Genomic DNA, 15,599 nt, shown 5'->3' with positions numbered 1-15,599 from the left:
CAAGACACATATTAATCAAACTGTCAAAAATTAAACACAAAGAAATCATATTAAAAGCAGCAAGGGAAAAAAAAACAAATAACACAAAAGGGAATCCCCATTAGGTTAACAGCTGATCTCTCAGCAGAAACTCTACAAGTCAGAAGAGAGTGGCAGGACATAATTAAAGTGATGAAGGAGAAAAATCTGCAACCAACACTACTCTACCCAGCAAGGATCTCATTCAGATTTGATGGAGAAATTAAAACCTTTACAGACAAGCAAAAGCTGAGAGAGTTCAGCACCACCAAACCAGCTTTACAACAAATGCTAAAGGAACTTCTCTAGGCAAGAAACACAACAGAAGGAAAATACCTACAATAACGAACCCAAAACAATTAAGGAAATAGGAATAGGAACATACATATCAATAATTACCTTAAATGTAAACAGACTAAATGCTCCCAAAAAAAGACACAGATTGGCTGAAGAGATACAAAAATAAGACCCATATATATGCTGTCTACAAGAGACCCACTTCAGACCTAGAGACACATACAGATTGAAAGTAAGGGGATGGAAAAAGATATTCCATGCAAATGGAAATCAAAAGAAAGCTGGAGTAGCAATTCTTATATCAGACAAAATAGACTTTAAAATAAAGACTAATAGAAGAGACAAAGAAGGACACTACATAATGATCAAGGGATCGATCCAAGAAGAAGATATAACAATTGTAAATATTTATGCACCCAACATAGGAGCACCTCAATACATAAGGCAAATACTAACAGCCATAAAAGGGGAAATCGACAGTAAGACACTCATAGTAGGGGACTTCAACACCCCACTTTCACCAATGGACAGATCATCCAAAATGAAAATAAATAAGGAAACACAGGCTTTAAATGACACATTAAACAAGAGGGACTTAATTGATATTTATAGGACATTCCAACCAAAAACAACAGAATACACATTTTTCTCAGTGCTCATGGAACATTCTCCAGGATAGATCCTATCTTGGGTCACAAATCAAGCCTTGCTAAATTTAAGAAAATTGGAATTGTATCAAGTATCTTTTCCGACCACAATGCTATGAGAGTAGACATCAATTACAGGAAAAGATCTGTAAAAAATACAAACACATGGAGGCTAAACAATACACTACTCAATAACGAAGAGATCACTGAAGAAATCAAAGAGGAAATTAAAAAATACCTAGAAACAAATGACAATGGAGACACGACGACCCAAAACCTATGGGACGCAGCAAAAGCAGTTCTAAGGGGGAAGTTATAGCAATACAATCCCACCTTAAGAAACAGGAAACATTTCGAGTAAACAACCTGACCCTGCACCTAAAGCAATTAGAGAAAGAAGAACAAAAAACCCCCAAAGTTAGCAGAAGGAAAGAAATCATAAAGATCAGATCAGAAATAAATGAAAAAGAAATGAAGGAAACAATAGCAAAGATCAACCAAACTAAAAGCTGGTTCTTTGAGAAGATAAACAAAATAGACAAATCATTAGCCAGACTCATCAAGAAAAGAAGGGAGAAGACTCAAATCAATAGAATTAGAAATGAAAAAGGAGAAGTAACAACTGATACTGCAGAAATACAAAAGATCATGAGAGATTACTACAAGCAACTCTATGCCAATAAAATGGACAACCTGGAAGAAATGGACAAATTCTTAGAAATGCACAACCTGCCAAGACTGAATCAGGAAGAAATAGAAAATACGAATAGACCAATCACAAGCAGTGAAATGGAAACTGTGATTACAAATCTTCCAACAAACAAAAGCCCAGGACCAGATGGCTTCACAGGCGAATTCTATCAAACATTTAGAGAAGAGCTAACACCTATCCTTCTCAAACTCTTCCAAAATATAGCAGAAGGAGGAGCACTCCCAAACTCATTCTACGAGGCCACCATCACCTTGATACCAAAACCAGGCAAGGATGTCACAAAGAAAGAAAACTAGAGGCCAATATCACTGATGAACACAGATGCAAAAACCCTCAACAAAATACTAGCAAAGAGAATCCAACAGCACATTAAAAGGATCATACACCATGATCAAGTGGGTTTTATCCCATTAATGCAAGGATTTTTCAATATATGCAAATCAATCAATGTGATACACCATATTAACAAATTGAAGAAGAAAAACCATATGATCATCTCAATAGATGCAGAGAAAGCTTTCGACAAAATTCACCACCCACTTATGATAAAAACCCTGCAGAAAGTAGGCAAAGAGGGAACTTTCCCCAACATAATAAAGGCCATATATGACAAACCCACAGCCAACATCGTCTTCAATGGTGAAAAACTGACACCATTTCCACTAAGATCAGGAACAAGACAAGGCTGCCCACTCTCACCACTCTTATTCAACTTAGTTTTGGAAGTTTTAGCCACAGCAATCAGAGAAGAAAAGGAAATAAGAGGAATCCAAATTGGAAAAGAAGAAGTAAAGCTGTCACTGTTTGCAGATGATATGATAATATACATAGAGTGTCCTAAAGATGCTACCAGAAAACTACTAGAGCTAATCAATGAATTTGGTAAAGTAGCAGGATACAAAATTAATGCACAGAAATCTCTGGCATTCCTGTACACTAATGATGAAAAATCTGAAAGTGAAATCAAGAAAACACTCCCATTTACCACTGCAACAAAAAGAATAAAATATCTAGGAATAAACCTACCTAAGGAGACAAAAGACCGGTATGCAGAAAATTATGAGACACTGATGAAAGAAATTAAAGATGATACAAATAGATGGAGAGATATACCATGCTCCTGGATTGGAAGAATCAATACTGTGAAAATGACTCTACTACCCAAAGCAATCTACAGATTCAATGCAATCCCTATCAAACTACCACTGGCATTTTTCACAGAACTAGAACAAAAAATTTCAAAATTTGTTTGGAAAAACAAAAGACCCCGAATAGCCAAAGCCATCTTGAGAACGAAAAATGGAGCTGGAGGAATCAGGCTCCCCGACTTCAGACTATACTACAAAGCTACAGTAATCAAGACAGTGTGGTACTGGCACAAAAACAGATAGATCAGTGGAACAGGATAGAAAGCCCAGAGATAAACCCACGCACATATGGTCAACTTATCTTTGATAAAGGAGGCAGGAATGTACAGTGGAGAAAGGACAGCCTCTTCAATAAGTGGTGCTGGGAAAACTGGACAGGGACATGTAAAAGTATGAGATTAGATCATTCCCTAACACCATACACAAAAATGAGCTCAAAATGGATTAAAGACCTAAATGTAGGGCCAGAAACTATCAAACCCTTAGAAGAAAACATAGGCAGAACACTCTATGACATAAATCACAGCAAGATCCTTTTGGACCCACCTCCTAGAGAAATGGAACTAAAAACAAAGATAAACAAATGGGACCTAATGAAACTTCAAAGCTTTTGCACAGCAAAGGAAATCATAAAGAAGACCAAAAGACTACCCTCAGAATGGGAGAAAATATTTGCAAATGAAGCAACTGACAAAGGATTAATCTCCAAAATTTATGAGCAGCTCATGCAGCTCAATAGCAAAAAAACAAAGAACCCAATCCAAAAATGGGCAGAAGACTGAAATAGGCATTTCTCCAAAGAAGATATACAGACTGCCAACAAACACATGAAAGAATGCTCAACATCATTAAACATTAGAGAAATGCAAATCAAAACTACAATGAGATATCATCTCACACCAGTCAGAATGGCCATCATCAAGGAATCTAGAAACAATAAATGCTGGAGAGGGTGTGGAGAAAAGGGAACTCTCTTGCACTGCTGGTGGCAATGTGACTTGGTACAGCCACTATGGAGAACAGTATGGAGGTTCCTTAAAAAAACAAAAATAGAACTACCATATGACCCAGCAATCCCACTACTAGGTATATACCCTGAGAAAACCATAATTCAAAAAGAGACATGTACCAAAATGTTCATTGCAGCTCTATTCACAATAGCCTGGAGCTGGAAACAACCTAAGTGTCCATCATCGGATGAATGGATAAAGAAGATGTGGCACATATACACAATGGAATATTACTCAGCCATAAAAAGAAACGAAACTGAGCTATTTGTAATGAGGTGGATAGACCTAGAGTCTGTCATACAGAGTGAAGTAAGTCAGAAAGAGAAAGACAAATACCGTATGGTAACACATATATATGGAATTTAAGAAAAAAAAATGTCATGAGGAACCTACGGGTAAAACAGGAATAAAGACACAGACCTACTTGAGAATGGACTTGAGGATATGGGGAGGGGGAAAGGTAAGCTGTGACAAAGCGAAAGAGAGGCATGGACATATATACAGTACCAAACGTAAGGTAGATAGCTAGTGTGAAGCAGCTACATAGCACAGGGAGATCAGCTAGGTTCTTTGTGACCACCTGGATGGGTGGGATAGGGAGGGTGGGAGGGAGGGAGTCGCAAGAGGGAAGGAATGGGGGAACAGATGTAAATGTATGACTGATTCACTTTGTTATAAAGCTGAAACTAATAAAAAAATTTTATTGAAGAATAAAAAAAAAAGAAGGATTGGACTACTACTAACATTAAAATGGGCGAAGGAGACCTTGAATCATGGAATGAGGTAGCCTCTAGAACCTAGAAATAACCATCAAGTCACAGCTAGAAAGAAAATTAGGATCTTGGTTCAAGAACTGCAAGGAATAAAATTCTACCAAAAATTCAAATGAACAGAAATGTATTCTCCCGTAGAGCTTCCAGAAAGGAACATAACATACTGCCTCCTTGATTTTTAGCCCCGTGGAATTCATATCTCTCTTCTGACCTATGGACTATAAGGTAGTAATCTCATTGCTTTAAGCCATTAAGTTTATAACAATTTGTTATAGCTGTAACAGACAGCTAATATTACTTCTTTCTGCAATTCCCTCCATGGACTAATGAAGTACCTTTTCCACTATTATAGCATCTGCACAAAACTGCTTCTGATCAATAATTTATTTCAAGGCAAAGAAAGTACAATGTTGGAATTATATCCATGGGATTACCTAGATTTTCATTAAATTCCATAATCTAGAATCTGATGGAGTACCACAAAGGTTTAATGGTTTATTAAAGAATCTGTGTGGCACCAGTTTGGAGATAAGACCTTGAAAAATAGGGTTCTGTCTTATGTGTGCATTATGTACTTTGAATCAGAGACATGGAGATGTCTCACTTATAGCCAAGTGAACAAGTCTGGAAATCAAGGAATGAATGTGGAAGTGGTTTCTCTACTACTTAAACATAATAACCTCCTCACAAGGTTTTTTGGTTTTTGTTTTATGTTTTTTTTTTTTTTTTCCTATCCTGGTAACTTTTAACTCTCTTAGTTTGGAGGCATTAGTTCCCAATGGGGAGATTCTTCCATTAAGGTTTTAAGAATAATGCCATCAGATTTTAAAATGAGAGTGTCACCTGGCCATTTTGGAATCCTTACGTTGCTAAACCAATAGGAAAGAAAGTAAATACTCTACTGGCTGGAGTGACTGACTACAATTCCCAAAGGAAATTGAGCTGTTTCTTAAAAAAAGACAAGGATGACAATGTCTGAAACCCAGGAAATTCTGTGGACTTCTTTTTAGTTTTTCTGTGCCCAATAATTACAATTAATGGAACACTAATTCCCATCCCAAATTCAGGATTATAAAGGACTCAAACCCTTCAGGAATGAAGGCCGAGCTGAGCCCAGCCCAAATTCTGACAGAGGGCAAAGGAAACAGCATGAATAGTAGAAAAAGACAGAAACAAAGACTGATAATTTTGTTCATTTTCTCTCCTTATGTGTACATATTTTTAAATTAACTATTTGTCTCTTTCTTTTTCTTCTCTTTATTGTATAAACAAATTACTGGAGGTTGACCTTAAAATATTCAATGGGACTGTGACTGGATTTGAAGAGTAATTAACATAGTCAGACATAGATTCAGTGATGGTTGGGACTGTGTCTCCACTTTTGCGGGAAAGAAGTGTAAGAATGTTTTCATTTGTATGAAGGATCGCTGAATCTTAACTGGAACTTAAGTGGTTTAGAAGGGTGCATACAGTAACTAAACAGCCAAATAAGTGCTCTATGCCAATTTTTTATTTATTCTCTCACAGCTCCAAATGCACTACTCTTTATTCTACTTTTGCAGTGCTAGCCTTTTTCAATAAAATGTGCAAGAAGGACTCAAGACCAGAGTAAATGAAGGAGTTTGTGCCCATTTTCCTGTGGTGCAGTTTTCAGCAGAAGGGTATGCAGGAGACCATGTGGTACTTACTTTAGCAAGGACACAGTGAAAAGTCTATGACCTGCTTGCCACTTCCAGTGAATTTCTTTGCCACCAGTGGGATACTTAACAGTGCACCCACTGGTAAGTTTGTTTATCACTGGTAGCTTGCATGGTCCTGGTCAGCCATGCCCTTGAGGTCTGAATCCCAGTTTTAGCTGTCTTTTCAGTTCTTAATTTCTTCCATATTTACTTGTACTTACTTATCTCTTGAAGCAATAGCTGCTACATGTATTTGTAATTTATTCCTAGGAGTCTTTTATCCCTTTAAGAAAGTTAGTCACCTTTTATTGTTAAGCATTCTTTACATTAAATTTTACATGTTCAAATTGCTAGCATAGTTTTGTCTCCTGGCTGGACACTGAGTGATACACATGTGGATTGGCTAAGAAAGATAAATTTTGATAAGATATTCTAGAAGGATTTTTTTAAGACTAATTTGTACTTTTAAATTATCTAATTAAGAGACCCCGGAGGAAGATGGCGGAAGAGTAAGACGCGGAGGTCACCTTCCTCCCCACAGATACACCAGAAATTCATCTACACATGGAGCAACTCCTACAGAACACCTACTGAACGCTGACAGAAGACCTCAGACCCCCTAAAAGGCAAGAAACTCCCCACATACCTGGGTAGGGCAAAAGAAAAAAAGAATAAACAGAGACAATAGGATAGAGACGGGACCTGCACCAGTGGGAGGGAGCCGTGAAGGAGGAAAGGTTTCCACACACTACAAGCCCCTTCGCCGGCGGAGACTGCAGGTGGTGGAGGGGGAAAGCTTCGGAGTAGCGGAGGAGAGCACAGCAACAGGGGTGTGGAGGGCAAAGCGGAGAGATTCTGGCACAGAGGATCGGTGCCCTCAGGCACACACCAGCCCAAGAGGCTTGTCTGCTTGGCCGCCGGGGCGGGCGGGGCTGGGAGCTGAGGCTCGGGTATGGGCTTTCACTCGGAGTGCAGGGAGAGGACTGGGGCTGGCGGCAGGAAGAGAGCCTGAAGGGGTTAGTGCACCACGGCTAGCCCAGAGGGAGTCCGGGGAAAGGGTCTGGAGCTGCCGAAGAGGCAAGAGACTTTTTTCTCTTTTGTTTCCTGGTGCGCGAGGAGAGGGCATTAAGAGGGCTGCTTGGGGAAGCACCGGAGACAGGTGCAGACCTCGGAGACGGGCGTGGGACGCTGGGGCTGCTGCTGCCGCCGCCGCCGCGGGGCCTGTGTGCGAGCGCAGGTCACTGTCCGCCCCGCCTTCCGGGGGGCCTGTGCACCCCGCCAATGCCGGGATCCCGGGACCCGGGGACGGCTTTCCCGGGAAAGCGCACGGAGCGCCACGGGCTGCTGCAACGTCACGCCGGCCTCTGCCGCCGCCGGCCCGCCCCACACTGCGCGCCCCTCCCTCCCCTCTGCCTGAGTGAGCCAGAGCCCCCGAATCAGCGGCTCCTTTAAACCCATCCTGTCTGAGCGAAGAACGGACGCCCTCCGGCGACCTACGCGCAGAGGCGGGGCCAGGTCCAAGGCTGAGACCCGGGAGTTGTGAGAGCAGAGACAGGGAAATCTCTCTGTGCAGCCTCGGAGGCAGTGGATTAAAGCTCCACGGTCCATTTGATGTGCCCTGCGTCTGTGGAGTGCATGAATGGACAGCGAATCATCCCAAATTGAGGAGGTGGACTTTGAGGACAAGATTTAAGACTTTCCCCCCTTTTTCCACTTTTTACAACGAATTATCCCAAATTAAGGAGGTGGACTTAGCAAGATTTCAGACTTCTCGCCCTTTTCCTCTTTTTACAACGAATTATCCCAAATTGAGGAGGTGGACTTGGAGAGCAAGATTTTTGATTTTTCCCCCTGCTCTCTTTTTGTGAATGTGTATGTGTAATCTTCTGTGTAAGATTCTCTCTGTATAGCTTTGCTTCCACCATATGTCCCAGGGTTCTATTTGTCCGTTTTTTTTTTTCAAAAATTACATTTTAATTTTAATAACGCTACTATATTTCATACTTTATTCTATTTTACTTTACCTGCTCTTTCTTTTTTTCCTACCTTCCCTTCCTCCCTCCCTCCCTCCGCTCCTCCTTTCCTTCTTTCTTTTTCTTTCCTCCCTCCCTCCTTCCCACCCTTCTTCTTTCCACTTTCTTTTTCTTTCCTTCCTCCCTCCCTCCTATCTTTCTTTCCTTCCTCCCTCCCTCTCTTCTTCCATTCACTCTTCCTTTTGCTTTCATTCCTCCCTCCCTCCCTCCTTTCTTTCTTTCCATCCTTCCTCCCTCCCTGCCTCCTTTCTTTCTTCCTTCCTTCCTTCCTTCCTTTCTTCCCTTCTTCCTTTCTTTCCCTCTCTCGTTCTTTCTTCTACTAATTCTTTCTTTCTACTTTTTCTCCCTGTTAATCTGAGCCGGGTGGATGAAAGGCTCTTGGTGCTGTAGCCAGGAGTCAGTGCTGTGCCTCTGAAGTGGGAGAGCCAACTTCAGGACACGGGTCCACAAGAGACCTCCCAGCTCCACATAATATCAAGCAGCGAAAATCTCCCAGAGTTCTCCATCTCAACACCAGCACCCAGCTTCAGTCAACGACCAGCAAGCTACAGTGATGGTCACCCTATGCCAAGCAACTAGCAAGACAGGAACACAACACCACCCATTAGCAGAGAGGCTACCTAAAAACATAATAAGGCCACAGGCACCAGAAAACACACCACCAGACGTGGACCTGTCCACCAGAAAGACAAGATCGAGCCTCAACCACCAGAACACAGGCATTAGTCCCCCCCACCAGGAAGCCTACACAACCTACTGAAACAACCTTAGCCACTGGGGACAGATACCAAAAACAACGGGAACTACGAATCTGCAGCCTGCAAAAAGGAGACCCCAAACACAGTAAGATAAGCAAAATGAGAAGGCAGAAAAACACACAGCAGGTGAAGGAGCAAGATAAAAACCTACCAGACCTAACAAATGAAGAGGTAATAGGCAGTCTACCTGAAAAAGAATTCAGAATAATGATAGTAAAGATGATCCAAGATTCTATTTCCAAGATCCAAAATCTTGGAAATAGAATAGACAATATGCAAGAAACGGTTAACAAGGACCTAGAAGAACTAAAGATGAATCAAGCATCGATTAAAAACACAATAAATGAAATGAAAAATACTCTAGATGGGATCAATGGCAGAATAACTGAGGCAGAAGAACGCATAAGTGAGGTGGAAGATAAAATAGTGGAAATAACTGCTGCAGAGCAAAATAAAGAAAAAAGAATGAAAAGAACAGAGGACAGTCTCAGAGACCTCTGGGAGAACATTAAACGCACCAACATTCGAATTGTAGGAGTTCCAGAAGAAGAAGAGAAAAAGAAAGGGACTTAGAAAATATTTGAAGAGATTATAGTTGAAAACTTCCCTAATATGGGAAAGAAAATAGTTAATCAAGTCCAGGAGGCACAGAGAGTCCCATACAGAATAAATCCAAGGAGAAATACGCCAAGACACATATTAATCAAACTGTCAAAAATTAAACACAAATCATATTAAAAGCAGCAAGGGAAAAACAACAAATAACACCCAAGGGAATCCCCATTAGGTTAACAGCTGATCTCTCAGCAGAAACTCTACAAGCCAGAAGGGAGTGGCAGAACATAATTAAAGTGATGAAGGAGAGAAACCTGCAACCAAGATTACTCTACCCAGCAAGGATCTCATTCAGATTTGATGGAGAAACTAAAACGTTTACAGACAAACAAAAGCTGAGAGAGTTCAGCACCACCAAACCAGCTTTACAACAAATGCTAAAGGAACTTCTCTAGGCAAGAAACACAGCAGAAGGAATATACCTACAATAACGAACCCAAAGCCATTAAGGAAATGGGAATAGGAACATACATATCAATAATTACCTTAAATGTAAATGGACTAAATGCTCCCACCAAAAGACACAGAGTGGCTGAATGGATAAAAACATAAGACCCATATATATGCTGTCTACAAGAGACCCACTTCAGACCTAGAGACACATACAGATTGAAAGTAAGGGGATGGAAAAAGATATTCCATGCAAATGGAAATCAAAAGAAAGCTGGAGTAGCAATTCTTATATCAGACAAAATAGACTTTAAAATAAAGACTATTAGAAGAGACAAAGAAGGACACTACATAACGATAAAGGGATCGATCCAAGAAGAAGATATAACAATTGTAAATATTTATGCACCCAACATAGGAGCACCCCAGTACATAAGGCAAATACTAACAGCCATAAAAGGGGAAATCGACAGTAACACAATCATAGTAGGAGACTTTAACACCCCACTTTCACCAATGGACAGATCATCCAAAATGAAAATAAATAAGGAAACACAGGCTTTAAATGATACATTAAACAAGATGGACTTAGGTGATATTTATAGGACATTCCATCCAAAAACAACAGAATACACATTTTTCTCAAGTGCTCATGGAACATTCTCCAGGATAGATCCTATCTTGGGTCACAAATCAAGCCTTGGTAAATTTAAGAAAATTGAAATTGTATCAAGTATCATTTCCGACCACAATGCTATGAGACTAGACATCAATTACAGGAAAAGATCTGTAAAAAATACAAACACATGGAGGCTAAACAATACACTACTCAATAACGAAGGGATCACTGAAGAAATCAAAGAGGAGATAAAAAAGTACCAGAAACAAATGACAATGGAGACACGATGACCCAAAACCTATGGGATGCAGCAAAAGCAGTTCTAAGGGGGAAGTTTATAGCAATACAATCCCACCTTAAGAAACAGGAAACATCTCGAGTAAACAACCTGACCCTGCACCTAAAGCAATTAGAGAAAGAAGAACAAAAAACCCCCAAAGTTAGCAGAAGGAAAGAAATCGTAAAGATCAGATCAGAAATAAATGAAAAAGAAATGAAGGAAACAATAGCAAAGATCAACCAAATTAAAAGCTAGTTCTTTGAGAAGATAAACAAAATTGACAAACCATTAGCCAGACTCATCAAGAAAAGAAGGGAGAAGACTCAAATCAATAGAATTAGAAATGAAAAAGGAGAAGTAACAACTGATACTGCAGAAATACAAAAGATCATGAGAGATTACTACAAGCAACTCTATGCCAATAAAATGGAAAACCTGGAAGAAATGGACAAATTCTTAGAAATGCACAACCTGCCAAGACTGAATCAGGAAGAAATAGAAAATATGAATCGACCAATCACAAGCAGTGAAATGGAAACTGTGATTACAAATCTTCCAACAAACAAAAGCCCAGGACCAGATGGCTTCAGAGGCGAATTCTATCAAACATTTAGAGGAGAGCTAACACCAATCGTTCTCAAACTCTTCCAAACAATATCAGAGAAAGGAACACTCCCAAACTCATTCTACGAGGCCACCATCACCTTGATACCAAAAGCAGGCAAGGATGTCACAAAGAAAGAAAACTACAGGCCAACATCACTGATGAACATAGATGCAAAAATCCTCAACAAAATACTAGCAAACAGAATCCAACAGCACATTAAAAGGATCATACACCATGATCAAGTGGGGTTTATTCCAGGAATGCAAGGATTCTTCAATATACGCAAATCAATCAATGTGATACACCATATTAACAAGTTTAAGAAGAAAAACCATATGATCATCTCAATAGATGCAGAGAAAGCTTTCGACAAAATTCAACACCCATTTATGATAAAAACCCTGCAGAAAGTAGGCATAGAGGGAACTTTCCTCAACATAATAAAGGCCATATATGACAAACCCACAGCCAACATTGTCCTCAATGGTGAAAAACTGACACCATTTCCACTAAGATCAGGAACAAGACAAGGCTGCCCACTCTCACCACTCTTATTCAACTTAGTTTTGGAAGTTTTAGCAACAGCAATCAGAGAAGAAAAGGAAATAAAAGGAATCCAAATGGGAAAAGAAGAAGTAAAGCTGTCACTGTTTGCAGATGACATGATACTATACATAGAGAATCCTAAAGATGCTACCAGAAAACTACTAGAGCTAATCAATGAATTTGGTAAAGTAGCAGGATACAAAATTAATGCACAGAAATCTCTTGCATTCCTGTACACTAATGATGAATAATCTGAAAATGAAATCAAGAAAACACTCCCATTTACCACTGCAACAAAAAGAATAAAATATCTAGGAATAAACCTACCTAAGGAGACAAAAGACCTGTATGCAGAAAATTATAAGACACTGATTAAAGATGATACAAATAGATGGAGAGATATACCATGCTCCTGGATTGGAAGAATCAATATTGTGAAAATGACTCTACTACCCAAAGCAATCTACAGATTCAATGCAATCCCTATCAAACTACCACTGGCATTTTTCACAGAACTAGAACAAAAAATTTCAAAATTTGTTTGGAAAAACAAAAGACCCCGAATAGCCAAAGCCATCTTCAGAACGAAAAACGGAGCTGGAGGAATCAGGCTCCCTGACTTCAGACTATACTACAAAGCTACAGTAATCAAGACAGTGTGGTACTGGCACAAAAACAGATAGATCAATGGAACAGGATAGAAAGCCCAGAGATAAACCCACGCACATATGGTCAACTTATCTTTGATAAAGGAGGCAGGAATGTACAGTGGAGAAAGGACAGCCTCTTCAATAAGTGGTGCTGGGAAAACTGGACAGGGACATGTAAAAGTATGAGATTAGATCATTCCCTAACACCATACACAAAAATGAGCTCAAAATGGATTAAAGACCTAAATGTAAGGCCAGAAACTATCAAACCCTTAGAAGAAAACATAGGCAGAACACTCTATGACATAAATCACAGCAAGATCCTTTTGGACCCACCTCCTAGAGAAATGGAAATAAAAACAAAGATAAACAAATGGGACCTAATGAAACTTCAAAGCTTTTGCACAGCAAAGGAAACCATAAACAAGACCAAAAGAGAACCCTCAGAATGGGAGAAAATATTTGCAAATGAAGCAACTGACAAAGGATTAATCTCCAAAATTTATGAGCAGCTCATGCAGCTCAATAGCAAAAAAACAAAGAACCCAATCCAAAAATGGGCAGAAGACTGAAATAGGCATTTCTCCAAAGAAGATATACAGACTGCCAACAAACACATGAAAGAATGCTCAACATCATTAAACATTAGAGAAATGCAAATCAAAACTACAATGAGATATCATCTCACACCAGTCAGAATGGTCATCATCAAGAAATCTAGAAACAATAAATGCTGGAGAGGGTGTGGAGAAAAGGGAACTCTCTTGCACTGCTGGTGGGAATGTGACTTGGTACAGCCACTATGGAGAACAGTATGGAGGTTCCTTAAAAAACCAAAAATAGAACTACCATATGACCCAGCAATCCCACTACTAGGCATATACCCTGAGAAATCCATAATTCAAAAAGAGACATGTACCAAAATGTTCATTGCAGCTCTATTCACAATAGCCTGGAGCTGGAAACAACCTAAGTGTCCATCATCGGATGAATGGATAAAGAAGATGTGGCGCATATATACAATGGAATATTACTCAGCCATAAAGAGAAACGAAACTGAGCTATTTGTAATGAGGTGGATAGACCTAGAGTCTGTCATACAGAGTGAAGTAAGTCAGAAAGAGAAAGACAAATACCGTATGCTAACACATATTTATGGAATTAAAAAAAAATATCATGAAGAACCTAGGGGTAAAACAGGAATAAAGACACAGTCCTACTTGAGAATGGACTTGAGGATATGGGGAGGGGGAAGTGTAAGCTGTGACAAAGCAAAAGAGAGGCAAGGACATTTATACACTACCAAATGTGAGGTAGATAGCTAGTGGGAAGCAGCCACATAGCACGGGGAGATCAGCTCGGTGCTTTGTGACCGCCTGGAGGGGTGGTATGGGGAGGGTGGGAGGGAGGGAGATGCCTGAGGGAAGGGATGTGGGAACGGATGTATATGTATATGTATGACTGATTCACTTTGTTATAAAGCAGAAACTAATAAAATAAATAAAATAAAGAAAATAAATTATCTAATTAAGAGTAAGAACTGTTGCATTAGTAATTAATAAGTTAAAATTTGATAACCAAGCCTGATAATAAATTAAATGTAGAAACACATACATAATTCCAACCGTATTGGAATTATCACAATGTACATTATAGACCCCAATTTTTCTATCATTCCCTGACAATATGTGATAATTTGGAGAAATCACAAAGCACTTTGTAAATAGAACAATATTCTAGAAATTGCAAACCACATTTTTGCAACCAACTACTATTCCATTGGTTTTGTTTTGTTTTTGTATTTCAAATATCTCCAAATATACTTTGACTAAAATGAGTGTGTGCTGTGTACATTATCAATCAAACCGTGTCAAATGTAATGATCAAAAGGTACAAAATGATAAAGATTTGTCAGAAATGACACAGTATTGAGACCCCAAGGGGCAATATGACTGTCCCTTTTCAGTATCCAGGACGAATTACTTTTAGTTATTTTTATTATGGTTCATTTGCATACTTCTTTATTTTATAAGCTTTTTTCTTCTTTTTTGCCTTATTAGGAATACATAGAAATATTATTAGGACGAGAGCTTGGTATTTTACCTCTTTTCAGATAAAATAAGTTGAGACAGCTTTAGAGACAGCACATAAAATTCTGAGGGCTTCCCTGGTGGCACAGTGTTTGAGAATCTGCCTGCCAATGTAGGTGACACGGGTTTGAGCCCTGGTCTGGGAAGACCCCACATGCCATGTAGCAACTGGGCCCGTGAGCCACAACTACTGAGCCTACGTGTCTGGAGCCTGTGCTCCGCAACAAGAGAGGCCGCGACAGTGCGAGGCCCACGCACCGCAATGAAGAGTGGCCCCCACTTGCAACAACTAGAGAAAGCCCTTGCACAGAAACGAAGACCCAACACAGCCAAAAATAAATAAATAAATTTATTTAAAAAAAATCTGAGTCAATGACAGTACAAAACTATAAAAAATTAGTCCAAATAAAGAGGAATGATTGGGGATTCATAGTATTTTACTGTATAGTTGGACCATCTATTAACATGGAAATGGGTATCTTTCCCTAAAGGAGATTATGGTCTAATTAGAAACACAAGAGAGCTCAGTAATCAACACAAATGTGTTCAGGTAAAAACAAGTTATGACAAGGGTGAGTTGAAGGGGATCTAAGAATTATGCTGGCAGATTGAAGAAGGAGCAGAAAATGTCAAGAAGAATGAATAGAATGCTGTGGAATATATTTTCATAGCTGATCAGATGCCTACATTATGTGTCATTCACAGGCATTCTTTATATCCCAAAATC

This window comes from Hyperoodon ampullatus (assembly GCF_949752795.1).
Source record: "Hyperoodon ampullatus genome assembly, chromosome: 1".
Lineage (NCBI taxonomy): Eukaryota > Metazoa > Chordata > Mammalia > Artiodactyla > Ziphiidae > Hyperoodon > Hyperoodon ampullatus.
This window is presented reverse-complemented; position numbering follows the sequence as displayed.